Source organism: Marmota marmota, unplaced genomic scaffold, assembly GCF_001458135.2.
Source record: "Marmota marmota marmota unplaced genomic scaffold, marMar, whole genome shotgun sequence".
NCBI classification, from domain to species: Eukaryota; Metazoa; Chordata; class Mammalia; order Rodentia; family Sciuridae; genus Marmota; species Marmota marmota.
In genome coordinates, this window is record NW_026000244.1 from 2,085,510 (window position 1) to 2,099,336 (window position 13,827).

Here is a 13,827-nt window from a genome sequence, read left to right on the forward strand (position 1 = left end):
TCTAGCAGGGGACAGAGCACTCTGAAGGAGCCCTTGACACAAGCCTGGCCTTTACCCAGATAAGAGCTACAGGTCAGGACCAGAAAAGAATCTCACCTTTGAAATAGCAAAAAAACTCTGGATGTTAACAGCAATGGCAGAAGAGTTTCTGATATTTTTAGATTGGTATGTATTACACAACCCCAAATTTGTGAATATGAATACACACACACACACACATATTTATTTCTTTTTCACAGAAAGGATGCCTGAGCTGGAAGCCATGCTGACTTTCACAGGACCTGCCTGCTTTTTATTGAAGGTCAACCTCAGTCCTTTCTCTCAGGTGTCTGTCTCCCAGGTTCCTTTGAATCTCTTTTTTGATCCTGTGTTGTCAAGCTTCTGCATGTCTTCTCTAAGACCATTTCTAAGATCTTCATTGTTTCTTAGACATTCCTTCACCACTTCCAGTCAATTTGAGATCTCTTCAGGCAACACCTCTTGTTCTTCTGCTTGAAGATACATCTCTTCAAGTTCTTCCTTCAGTAATTCTATTTTGATTTCATTTACTTGGCTTGCACTCAGGTAACTTCCGGTTTCACATTTATACCCATCTTGCTGATCCTAGGGATGTGAACAGCCCAGTCAGATATCAACTGTTCTATTCTATACTGTCATGCCACAATCTTTGTGATATTCTTGAATTAATTCAGAAAATTTTGGATCTTTATCTGAAAGTCTTGGAGCCACGTAGAGGATACTTTCATCTCTGAAAAGTGCGTGATCTCATTGCGACAATCACCTCTGTGACTTTCTTTCAATCAACCAAAAAGTGATCACAGGAGTTGATGAAATTTAAAAGAGCAGCTGCATCTTATTCCTCAAGTCCTCATTTGTCTGATAGTCATTGAGGCTTGTAGGCCTTGACTACCTGCCAAGCATCCACGGGCCAGGGGCCCAGCCAGCAGTTTCCCCAGTGCATGTATTCGTTTCTGTTGTGCTGTCTCAAAATCTCCTGTTTCCACTCCGCAAACACCTGACACTGTGGCTGAAACTGACGGGCACCACCCGCAACAGGTGGTGCAGGGGCCCAGGCCAGGGCCCAGGGCAAGCAGGCTACAATGGAAGGACAGCATCTCACAGTGGATTGAGCCCTGCAGGCAGCTGTGCAGCAGCAGCAGGCAGTATCCTGCTTTCACCCAGTTCTTGTACTCTGAGAAATTCCCTTATTATAATCTTCAAAATAACTAAAAGTGAGTTTAAAATGTTTCACCACAAAAATATAATAGATCAGCAAAGGACTAAATAGATATATTAATGAGCTTGACTTTTTAAGAATTCCACATTGTGTGTGGTGTGTGTGCATGTGTGTATAAAATCATATGGCACCCCATTAGTATACACAGTTATGACTTCTCAATTCAAAATGATGTTAATAAAAATTACATCTAAGACACAGGTTGAGTTAATATTTATTGATTTATTGAAAGGAACAAGGGTTGTGTTCATATTATGGTTTGAATCTGGAATGTCCCCCAAAGGAGTCATGTGCTGAAAGCATGGCCCCCAAAGCATCAAGGTGCAGAGGTGGAGCTTTTAGGCAATGACTGAACCATAAGTGCTCTGAACTCATCAGGGGATTAATCCAGTGATAGCTGAATGAACGTCTGGGAGGTGAGACCTATTTGGAGCAGGTAGGTCACTTGGAAGTTGACCTGGAGTTTTTCTTCTCCTCAGCCACGTTCTCTCCCTCTCTTTCTCTGCTTCCTGGCTGCCCTGAACTGAACAGCTTTTCTTCACTAAGCCCTCCACCATGACGTTCTGTTTCACCTCAGGTTCAGGAAATGGAGGCAGCCAACCAAGGACTCAAACCTCTGAAACTGTGAGCCAAAATTAATCTTTCCTTCTCTAAGTGATTTGTGCTGGGTACTTTAGTAACAGCAATGAAAAACTGAATAACACAGATAGTATCTAGATTCCTTTTCTTTTGCTGCTGCTTCTTCTTCATCTATCCTCTTTCCCCCTCCTCCTATGTATAAACACACAATGACTTCATTCAGTTTGGAAAGACTATCTTTCCTGCATTGAATCGCTTTTGCTTTTTTGCAAAAGAACAGTTAACCATATTTATGTGCTTTTATTTCTGGATTCTCTATTCTGTTCCACAGATCAATTTGCAAGTTAAACAAAATTTTTCTTCTTCTCCGGTATTGTTGACTATTATGGGTCTTTTGCCTTTCTATATAAATTTTAGAATAAGTTCACCAACTTCCACAAAATAAGTTGTTGAATGTATAGAACAAGTTGGAGAGATGTGACCTCTTGACAACATTGATTTTTCTTATCTATGTTCATGGTATGACTCTTCATTCATTTAATTCTTCATTTATTCTTTTCATCAGAGGTTTAAAACTTTCCTCATATAGACCCTACCACATTTTTAAAAAATATTTTTTTAGTTGTAGATTGACACAATACTTTTATTTTATTTATTTATTTTTATTTGGTGTTGAGGATAGAACCCAATGCCTCACAAGTGCCAGGCCAGCACTTTACCACTGAGCCACAACCCCAGACCTCCTTGATCACACTTACCAGGTTATGTTCCAAGTATTTTTTTCTTGATACTAGTGCAAATTATATTGGGTTTTTAATTTCATATTGCAATTGTTCATTGAGGATATATATAGGAAAGTAGTTGAATTTGTATAGTACCTTCATATCATGTAACATTATATAGTAACTTATTAATTATAGAAGTTTTTCTGGATGAATCTTTGAGATTTCCAACGTAGAAAGTCAAGTCACCTGTGAATAAAGAGCATTTAATTTCTTTTTTCCAAATATGTGTACCTTTCATTTTATTTTATTGTCTTACTGCATTAGCTAAGAATACAGGAGCAGTAAGAGGAGGCATACATGCTGTCCTTTTGATCTTAGGCGCAAACACCCAGTTTTTCACAGTATGTGTAAGATTGGCTGTTGGGTTTTTTGCTTTGTTTTTAATAGATTTTTAGTCAAGTTGATGAATTTCCATTACATTCCTAGTTTCATGAAAGTTTTAGTTATGAATGAACATTGTAGTCTGCCAAATGCATTTTCTGGATCTGTTTATATGATCAAATGATTTTTCTTCTTTAGTCTGATTGATGAATTAATCACTTTAACTATATTTTGAATGTTGAGCCAGCCTCGCACACCTGGAGTAAATATCACTTGGTCTTGGTGTAGAATTGCTATCATATATTGTTAGATTCTGTTTGCTAATACTTTGTTGTGGATTTTTAAAAATCTATGTTCATGAAAGATATTGGTCAGCACATATTTTTTCTAGTTATGCCTTCATCTTGTTTTGGCATATAGCCCCATGGAATGATTTGGCAAATGTTCCCTATTCTTCCGTTTTTCTGGGAGAGATGGTAAATAATTGTTATCATATCTTCCTTAAATTTTTGGTAGAATTCACAGTGAAATTTTTGTGCCTGGTGTGCTTTCTTCCTTGGAAGGTGTTTATTATTCACCTGTTTCCATTCCAGATATAGATCTATACAAGATTATTTCTGCTTTTTGTGAATGCTATAGACTGAGTTTGTATCCCTTTAAAATGTATTAGTTGAGGGCTGGGGATGTGGCTCAAGCGGTAGCGCGCTCGCCTGGCATGTGTGCGGCCCGGGTTCGATCCTCAGCACCACATACAAAGAAAAAGATGTTGTGTCCGCCGATAACTAAAAAATAAATAAATAAATATTAAAAAAAAATAAATAAAATGTATTAGTTGAAACATAATTTCCTATGTGATGGTATTAGGAGGAGGGGACTTTGCAAACTTAAGAAATGGGATTAGTGCTTTGATAAAAGAGGCCACAGGGGTCCTCACCGCTTCTGCTATGTGAGAACACATCCTTCTATATTCCAGGAAGTGGATCCTCATCAGACACTGAACTGCTGATGGCTTGAGTTGATTTTGAACCCACTCAACCTCCATTAAGATGAAAAATAAGTTTCTGTGTCAATTTAAAAGAATATCAGTCCACCTGGTTTGTGGTATTCTGTTATAGCATCATGAATATATGAAGATCCTGAGTTGGTAATTTGTGTCTTTCATGTAATCAGTCCATTTTCAAATTCATAAACATATATAATTTGCATGATATTATTTGGGAACCTTTTAATGTCCTTGACAGCAGTGGCAAGGAACTTCTTTTTATTTCTGATATTAGTAGTTTTAAAACTTTTCTGTTTCCTCTTCTCATTCCTCTTCCTCCTACCTCCTCCTTCTTCTCTCTTTGCTGTTTCCCCTTCTCTCCCAGTTATCCTGGCATGGGTTTCTATCAATTTTGTTGATCTTTTCAAAAAATCAGCTTTGAATTTTGTGAACTTTTTGATATTGATTTCCTTTTTATATTTCACTGATTTTTGTTCTAACTTTTCGTCTCTTTTTTTTCTGCTTTATTTAGGCTCTTTCTCTATTTTCCTAAGGTGAATGCTTAAATTATCAATGATTTATCTTTCTTCTCTTTAATATAGGCATCCAGTGCTAAAATCTTCCTTTTAAGTACTGTTTTCTCTACATTCCTCAAGTTTTGACCAAGTGTCTTAATTTTCAAAATAATTCTGAATTTCTCTTGAAACTTTGACTCATGTACTGTCTAGAAGTGTGTTGTTCAAACTTCAATATTGGGGGAATTTTGTTGTATTATTCTACTGTATTTTCTACTTTGCTCCATTGTTGTCTAGGGCATGTTTTATATGATCATTATTCTTTTAATTTGTTCAGTTACATTTTATATCCTAGCATGTGATCTATCTTGGTTAGAGTTCTATGTGATCTTGAGAAGGATGTGAATCCTGCTGTTGTTGGATGGAGTAGTCTATAGATGTCAATTATTTCCAGTTAATAATTGTGTTTTAGTCAGCTTTTGCATTGCTGTGACCAAAAGGCCTGACAAGAAGGACTTAAAGGAGGAAAGTTTATTTGAGGTTTTAGAGTTCAGTCCATGGCTGGTTGATTCCTTGCTCTGGGCCTGAGTGAAGCTGAACATCATGGCAGAAGGATATGATGGAGGGAAGCAGCAGAGTACATGGCAACCAGGAAGCAGAGAGAGAGCTCCACTCACCAAGGACAAAATACAGATCCCAAAGTCATACCCCTAGTGATCTGCTTTCTCCAGCCACAAGCTCCCTGACTACAGTTACCATCCAATCAGTCTTTATCAGGGAATGAATCCACTGATTAGGTTATACTTCTTATAATCTAATTAACTTGACCTCTGAAAATTCTTGCATTGTTTCACACATGAGCTTTTGGGGGACACCTTATAGCTAAACCATAACATTCTACCACCAGCTCCCCAATTAGTCAATTTCCAGAAGTCTCCTTAGTTTTAACATTTCCAGGATTGCCCAAGAGTCCAAGTTCAAAATCTCATCTGAGACTCAAGACAAGCTCTTAGCTGTGAGAGTGGCACAGAGTAAACATTTCCATTCCACAGGAGAGAAATAAGCACAGAAAGAAGAAATGGGACCAAAGAAAGCAAGACTGAAATCCAGGTGGGCAAATGAGTCCTGTAGCCCATGTCCAGCATCTGGAGCACAAGGCATCCTAATGTTCCATCCAAAGAGCTTGTGTGGCTCTATTCCTGTGGAATTGCTGGTTGCAGTTTCCTTGATTCCTGCAGCTTTCTTTTGCAGACATTTCAAATTACTGGCATCTCTTAGTCTTGGAGTCTCAATTGCAGCTCTGGCTTCCTTCTCACATCTTCATGCATCACCCCTCTCAGGCTGCCTTTGAGGATTTCAACCCTGCTACACTTTGCCTGGCCTATCAGACCTTCCTTTGACATCTCAGTGGAAGCTTCCTGAGCCCCTAACTCCAGGTTCCTGCAAACCTGCAGAATCAACACCATGTGGTTGACACCAAGGTGTGTCATAATCTCAAGCACTAGTCAAAGCTCCTGGGACCATGGCTACAGCTGCTTCTGAGTGCCTGGGTAGCTTAGCATAGTGAAATGACTTTTAAGCCCCCCTGTTTAAGCAGCATTCTCCCATGGCTTCTTCTCAGAGGAATTTTTACTTTTATACCCTTGAGCCTGAGATGTCAGCCCTGATATGTCCTCAAGCCATCTTTCTTATTGTTTCTAGCTTCCCTTTAGTGGCTGTGTCTTTTAAAAACTGCATCTTCCTTATTCCTAGTTTTATTCTCACTTTTATGGTTACACTGCAAGTTTTTCAAATCTTTCTTCTCTGTTTTCTGCTCCTGATTATCATAGTAAACTTGGCTAAAATCCACCAGCAATATATAAGCCTCTGCCTGAATGCTATGCTGACTTGAAATTTTCTCCACCAGATTAATTAGCCTCTCACCTCTAAACTCAGACTCACAGAAAGTCTCAGGACTTAGGTAAAATGTAGGCAAATCCTTTGTCAGAATGTAATACAATATAAACCCCCAAATCATGCCTTCAGTGACCTTCTTCCTCCAGTTACCACCCAGTGAATCTTTATCAGTGGATTAATCTACCAGTTAATTTAAAGTTCTCATAATCTAATGAATTCACCTCTGAAAATTCTTGCATTGTCTCATACATGAGCTTTGGGATGACACATCATTTGTAAACCATAATGATATGGAACTATTTGGTTCAATGCTAGTTCTGTCGATTATTCATTGAAGTATGTTGAGTTCTCCCAGTAAAAAAAAAAATAACTCACCTATTTCTGCTTGCAGTTTTTTCAGTATTTCCTTACATAGTTTGATGCCTTGCTTTTAGATGCATAATTATAAATAGATTAGTGTTAGTATGGTACACACACACACACACACACACACCTATACAAAATCCACTCTCAAATAACACTGTATAGCTTCAGGGTTAGTACTGTTACATTGTAACAGAGTATTCCCAGTTTCTTTCTCACATAACATAACATTGCTGTCATTCATTTTGCCTACCCTTGTATTATTATTGCCCAATACAATCCAATTATTTTCTATTTGATTGGATAGAATAAAAAATGAGGATTTTATTTTACCTTCATTCTTTAATGTCCCTCCCTTCTTTAAGTAGATCCAACTTTCTTACTTATTAATTTTCCTTTTTTCAGAAAATCTCCTTTAAAATTTTTTGTAAGGTAGACCTATTAACAAATTTCCTCCATTTATATTTCAGTGAGTCTTTATTTGTTCTTAACTTTTCTTCTTCTTCTTCTTTTTTTTTTTTTTTTTTAGCTTCACGGAGAGCACTTATTATAAGGCCCCACAGTGCTTTAGTTTTCTTTTTGACTTCCTGTTCTGCAGTTTCCTTGGCCCTTTTTGCCCAGATGCCAAAGTGGTGGCCATTGGCCGGAGCCAATAGGAGACTGGCAAATGCCTAGGCTCTGACTTTCTCTTTCTGTACGTGTTCCGGATAGGCATTACTGGGCCTGTCAGCTGGGTGGCCAGTTGGAGTTCTTCAGCAGAACTGTCTCTCTTCTGGGAGTGGAGGGCTTCCTGGGGAAGAGGATGAGCTTGGAGCAGTACTCCTTCAGCCATTGCACGTTGGCCTGTATCGACAGTGTGCATTTGTTCCGCTTCTGGGGTCCACAAAGATGCTGATGGTCTGGACCACCTTCTTGTGAATGCCTGCCACCTTCAGATCTCCAGGCTGAAGCCCCTGCAAGCTCGGACTTTGGTGTGATACCGCACCTCACTATGGGCCCAATGGGTCCAGACTCAGGGCACTATGTGGTGCACTTTTGTTTGCTGGGCCTTGCTCCTGCCAATCTTCCCCACTGGCTGATTGAACCCTGGGGCCAGGCCATGCACCGCTGGCCTGTCAGGGTGGAAGTGGGGCTTTAGAATCAGCTGGATGCCATGCTGCCTATGGCCTTGATTCATAATTACTGATTGGTTTTTATAACACTTTAGATATTTCACTTCTCCTTCTTGATTGCATAGTTTCTGACAAATTTGATAAAAGTATCAAACTGGTTCATATTTAAAGTTTTGTTCCCCTTCTCTGGCTTTGAACATTTTTTTTCTATGATTTTCTGCAGTTTGGATATGATTTGCCTTTGTGCAGATTGTTGTTTGTAGTATTTTTCAGATCTTCATGAATTTGTGGTTTGGTGTCTGTCATTAATGTTAGAAAACTCTTCCATCGATATTGCTTTAAAATTTCTGTTCCTTTTCATCATTTTTTAATTTCTAGAATTCCCATTGTGCATACTACACCTTTTGCCCTTGTCACAAAGATCTTGGAAATTCTTTGGGGTTTTTTTTCCAATTTTTTTTCCTCTTTGCATTTTAAATTGAAATGTTTTTCTTCACCTATTTTCAAGGTTTTTGAGCCTTTCCTTGACTGTGTCCAATTTACTGATGAACTAATCAAAGACAGTCATTGTTTTCCTGTAGTATTTTGATTTTTAGCAATTTTTTCAGTCTTTATTAGATTATCCACATTTCTGCTTGCATTACCCCTCTATTGTTGCATCTTGCCCACTATTTTCTAGTAGACTTTTGTCATAGTAACTATAGTTATTTTAAATTCCTTGTCTCATAATTCCTACAACTCTACCTTATTTGATTCTGATTTTCATGCTGGCTTTGGGTCTCTCCAAATTGTGGTTTTTCTTGTATTTAAGCATTCTTGTCAGTTTTCTTTGAGAGTCAGACATAATATATAAGGCTCTGAAATGAGGTATAGGGGTTGCCCTTTGTCCATGATTTCACTTTATACAGTTTTATTTACCGGTGGTCAAGTATGGTCTAAAAATTCTAAATGGAAAATTCTAAGTAATTCTGAAAATTTGAATTGTGCACTGTTCTGAGTAGTGTGATGAAATCTCATGCCATTCTTCTCTGCCCTACCTAGGGTATAAATTATACCTGTGGCAAGCATATCTACACCATATATGCTTCATACTCAACACCATGAAGGTTTGATGATCCAGAGTCACTCAAAGCTCATGATGCTCCTTCTGATGTATTGTCAGGTCATTAGTAGCCTAATGCTGCCTCACTATGCCTACATCATTCACTCATAGCATCTTATCACATATACCTGGCATCATCTCACATCATAGAAGAAGAAGAAGAAGAAGAAGAAGAAGAAGAGGAGGAGGACTTTAAGATATTTTCAGATAAACTACCTTAACTTTAAGTTTTTTTTAGTTTTATATTTAAGTATAGTTTTGCAGTACAGTTTTAGTTGTTCTATTTTATTATTATTTACTGTTAAGCTTTTACTGTGCTTAATTTATAAACTAAAGTTTATCATAGGTATATATGTAGAGAAAAAACATAGCATCCATATGTAGGATTTGGTGCTTCTTGTGGTTTCTGCCATCCACTCTAGATCTTGAGAGTATCTCTGTGGGTAAGGGAGGATGACTAGAGAAGCTATTGTTGTGAGGTTTTATGTTTATCTAGCTAGCAGTTAGGTTGTGTTTGCTGTTTGCATTAAATGTGTATGTGAGAGGATAAAATTTCCTCTAGTGTCTTTGTATCTCCTCTGTTGTTTTTGGTGTCACTAGAAATCACCTCATAGATGAAATCCAAGTCTTGCAGTTCTTGCATGTGTAATCCACCATTATTATACAGCAGCCTTATTTATGTTGTTTGGGAAGAGAAGGTGCATCTGGAATCCTTTGAGTCTCAGTATTTTAGTAGCCCTGGGCCTCTGAGCTGTGCCATTCACTTGTGCTTCTTAGCTTTACTGTCCCTCTTAGGTGAGGCAGGGTGGATATGGAGTGCTAGAGTTGGGTAATTTCCCTTTCCCCAAGTTGAATAAGGCTTTGGTGAAGTCATTTACCTTCTAGGATAATCCTTTTCTGTATAGAATGCTTTTGGCTTATTTCAAAATGTTACTTTTCCCTTCCCTCTGTCAAAAACATGAGTTTCATTTTTAAGAACTCTGCAGGCCTTCAAGAGGTAAAGGCCATAAAATCTTAGGGTCCTCCTCAGACTGAGCCCCCAGGAGTTTATAATTCTCAAGTTAATCAACACTCAGCTTAATAAACATTTTTAAGGGAAGAATGTAAGGGAAATCTGTTTACATAGAACATGTTTAAAGTGGAATATGTTTCAAATGAAAAACAAGAATAAGAATGTAAAATTTCGTAAAAAATGAAATTTTGACATGAGATCACCTCCACCCGCAGAGCTGACTGTGTCCTATCAACAGGAGTCACTCTTTATTCTAGGGACTTATCATCCCAAAAGTAAATCTTGAAAACAATGGAAACAATGACCAGGAAAGAGTTTGCTCCCCTGGAAAGCAGCTATCCTCTCAAGGCAATGGCTTATGCACCTGGCAAATGGCTCACTCATCAACAACTTCTTTCAAGACCAGTTTTTAAGGGTTTTGCTTTAGTGTGCTTTAAACCAAAACTACTTCAATACATTTATTATAGCACAAAATAATTGGTTTCAATGTGAAATTTCCATACATACATTCAACATGCTTGATTGTATCTACTCCCCTCCTACTTAACCTGCCCCTTGTCTCTTTCCCTTTCCCTGATAGTCTCCCTACTGCTTTCATATTGTCTTCTTTTCTTCCTATATACTACATGTAGAGAGAAAACATCCAATATTTGTCTTTCTAAGTCTGGCCTATTTTACTTAACATGATCATTTCCAGTTCCATCCATTTTCCTACAAATGACATAATTTTATTCTTAATCATGACTGAGTAAAACTCCATTGTATGTATGTTTGTGTGTGTGTGTGTATAAAACATTTTCTTTATCTAGTCATCTGTTTATGGATTCCTAGGCTGATTCCATAACTTCACTGTTTTTGAAATGTGCTGATATAAATATGGTTATGCATGTATATATCTCAAGTATGCTAACTTTAATATTTTGGATAAATTCTGAGTAGTGGTATACCTGGATAATGTGGTAGCTCTGTCTTTGGTTTTCTGAGGACCCTCCATAATGATTTTCATAAAGGTTTTACTAATTTATATTCCCACTAGCAGTATATAAGAACTCTTTTTCTGTACATCCTTATCAACACTTATTGTTATTTGTGTTCTAGATAATTGCCAATCCTAATTATAACTAGATGGATTCTCAGTGTAGTTTTGATTTGCCTGTTCCTGGTAGCTAAAGATGATATTTTTTTTCTTTCTGTAATTGCTGGCCATTTGTACTTCTTTCAAGAAGTATCTGTTCTGTTGATTTGCCCATTTCCTAAATGGGTTATTTGGTTGATTGTGTGGGGGGCAAGGATTGAGACTGAGTTCTTTATATAATTTACATGTTAATACTATGTTGGAAGAGTAGTTGGCAAAGATTCTCTCCCATTCTATAGACTCTCTCTTCATTCCATTGTTTCCTTTGTTGCACATAAACTTTTAAATTTTGTGTCATTCAATTTATCAATTTCTTGGTATTACTTTCTGAGTTTTAGGAGTCCTATTGAAGAAGTCATTGCCTGCACCTAAATGTTGGAGTGCTATCTGTATGTTTTCTTCCAGCAGTTTGCAAAGTTTCTGGTCTAATGTTTAGGTCTTTGTTCCATTTTGGGTTGACTTTTGAATAGGGTGAGAGATAGGAATCTAGCTTTATTCTTTAATATATGACTTCCAAGTTTACCCAGGACCTTTTACTAAAGGGTCTGTCTTTTCTCAAGTGTATATTTTTAGCACGTTTTTCAAGAATCAGATAACTGTAGTTGTGTTTTATATTATATTCCACTGGTTTATGTGTCTGTTTTATGCTATACCATAGCTCTATAGTATAATTTGAAATTGGGTTTCCTGATGCCTCCAGCTTTAGCTATCCTAGTTTTTTTCTTTTCTTTTCTTTCTTTCTTTCTTTTTTTTTTTTGGTACCAGGAATTGAACTCAGGGGCACTAGACCACTATTTTGTATTTTATTTAGAGACAGGGGTCTCACTGAGTTCTTTAGTGCCTCACTTTTGTTGAGGCTGTCTTTGAACTTGTGATCCTCCTACCTCAACCTCCAGAGCCACTGGGATTACAAGCATGCACCACTGTGCCTGGCTCCTATCTAGCTTCTTTGAGTTGTGACTGAAGAATTAGTATGCAGCGTTATTTATCACATATTGTTAGGCAGTACCTGTTCATGTGTTTTGATTTCTAGCATTGATTTTATCCACAGTATTGGTAGAAATCATAATCTGTAATCATCCCCACACTGTCAATCATCAGGAGCCAAGCTATAGAGTTCTGGAAGCTGAATGCTTAATATGTCAGTCATGACATATTAAGCCTTTCTTCTTTGATTCTTTATATTCTGAAAATTAAATGAACACAAAAATTGCCTTCTCTGTACCTGTTACTTGCAGACCATGGTCTGAAAACTTGAGTTGCTGTGTAAACTTTGTCTTTTCTTTGCCAGCTGCCGCACATCAGATGAGTAGGATTACTTTGCTCCCCAGATCTGTCTCCTATAATCCAGCCACCAAGTGGAGTCAGCCCATACCTCCAGACATGTGTTGATTACTCTATGAATAAAATCCTACCTTCTAGCTGAGTGCTTACTTCCAGCTACCAATTGAAACATTACAAAGCTGGATTTGTGAATCCAGCTTTTCTTTTTCCTAGTCAGAGAATGTCCTTATTCTCCCAGAACTACAGTTATCCACATTAAAGTTGACAAATAACTTCCTTAATCAACTTGAAGGCACTTCTGGTAGCAAATATTGGGCTGAAGATTGGAAGATTTTTTTGATAGGTGCATATAGCTCCTTGAATCTTTCATGACATGATGTGTTTCATTGTCTTATGAAAATTTGCCTTTGGAAATTTGCTTTTTCAAATATAAATAAATACATAAATATGTATATATAAAATTGCATGTGTACTGAACATGTAGATTTTTTTCTTGATATTATTTCCTAAATAGTACAATATAACAACTATTTACATAGCATTTATATTGTACTAAGTATTATAAGCAATCTAGAAATTATTTAAAGCATACTGGATGATATGGTTAGGTTACATACAAATACTTCACCATTTTCCATAAGAGACTTGAGTAGACTTGGATTTCAGTATATCTCATATATGTGTACTCATTCAATATTTTATTTTTTCAATCCCCAGATCCACAAAAAAATATATTTTATTTTTCTTTTTGTGTCTATTTCACTTACTATTTTCAAGATTCATACATGTGGTGATGTAAGAATTCTCTTCCTTTCTAAGGCTGAATAATTGCATTATATGGACCTACTTCCTACTTTGTAAATGGCATCTTTTTGAAGTGCCCTCATATGGCAAAACCAACCAGGAGTTCATTGTAATCTCTTTAATAAGGGCACTAATCTCATTCTTGAGGAGCACCAATATGTCAATCTCACCTTGGGAAGGCCCCACCTCATAACACAATCACATTCTAGGTCAAGACCTAGAATGTGCATTGGGGGAAAACACAAACATGCAGCCTATGATAATATTCATCTATTAACTTCAAAGGAGAAAAAAAAACTCACATCAACTCTTCCAGATTTTTGAAGAAAAAAACTGTACTTGGTAATTACAGCCCATCACATATTTATATATTTGGTTAGTGTGAATAATGCAGTATCTCCAGGTAGAAGGAATTTAAACTCAATTCTCTCAGCCAAATTTTTTTAAATATCCTTTTGCCAGGTGTGGAGGCACATGCCTGTAATCCCAGCAACTCAGGAGGCTGAGGCAGGAGGATCCTGAGTTCTAACCCAGCCTCAGAAACTGCAGGGCACTGAGCAACTCAGTGAGACCATCTCTAAATAAAATTCCAAATAGGGCTGTGGATGTGGCTCAGTTGTCAAGTGCCCCTGAATTCAATCCCTGGTAGCCCCCCTCACCAAATTAAACATATATATATATATATATATATATATATATA

At 37.3% G+C, this 13,827-nt stretch overlaps 1 pseudogene; it reads right to left on the minus strand.

The window, feature by feature from the left end:
• Positions 1 to 308: 308 nt before the first annotated feature.
• The window catches only part of LOC107159606, a 17,399-nt pseudogene continuing 3,880 nt past the window's right edge, over positions 309 to 13,827 (minus strand).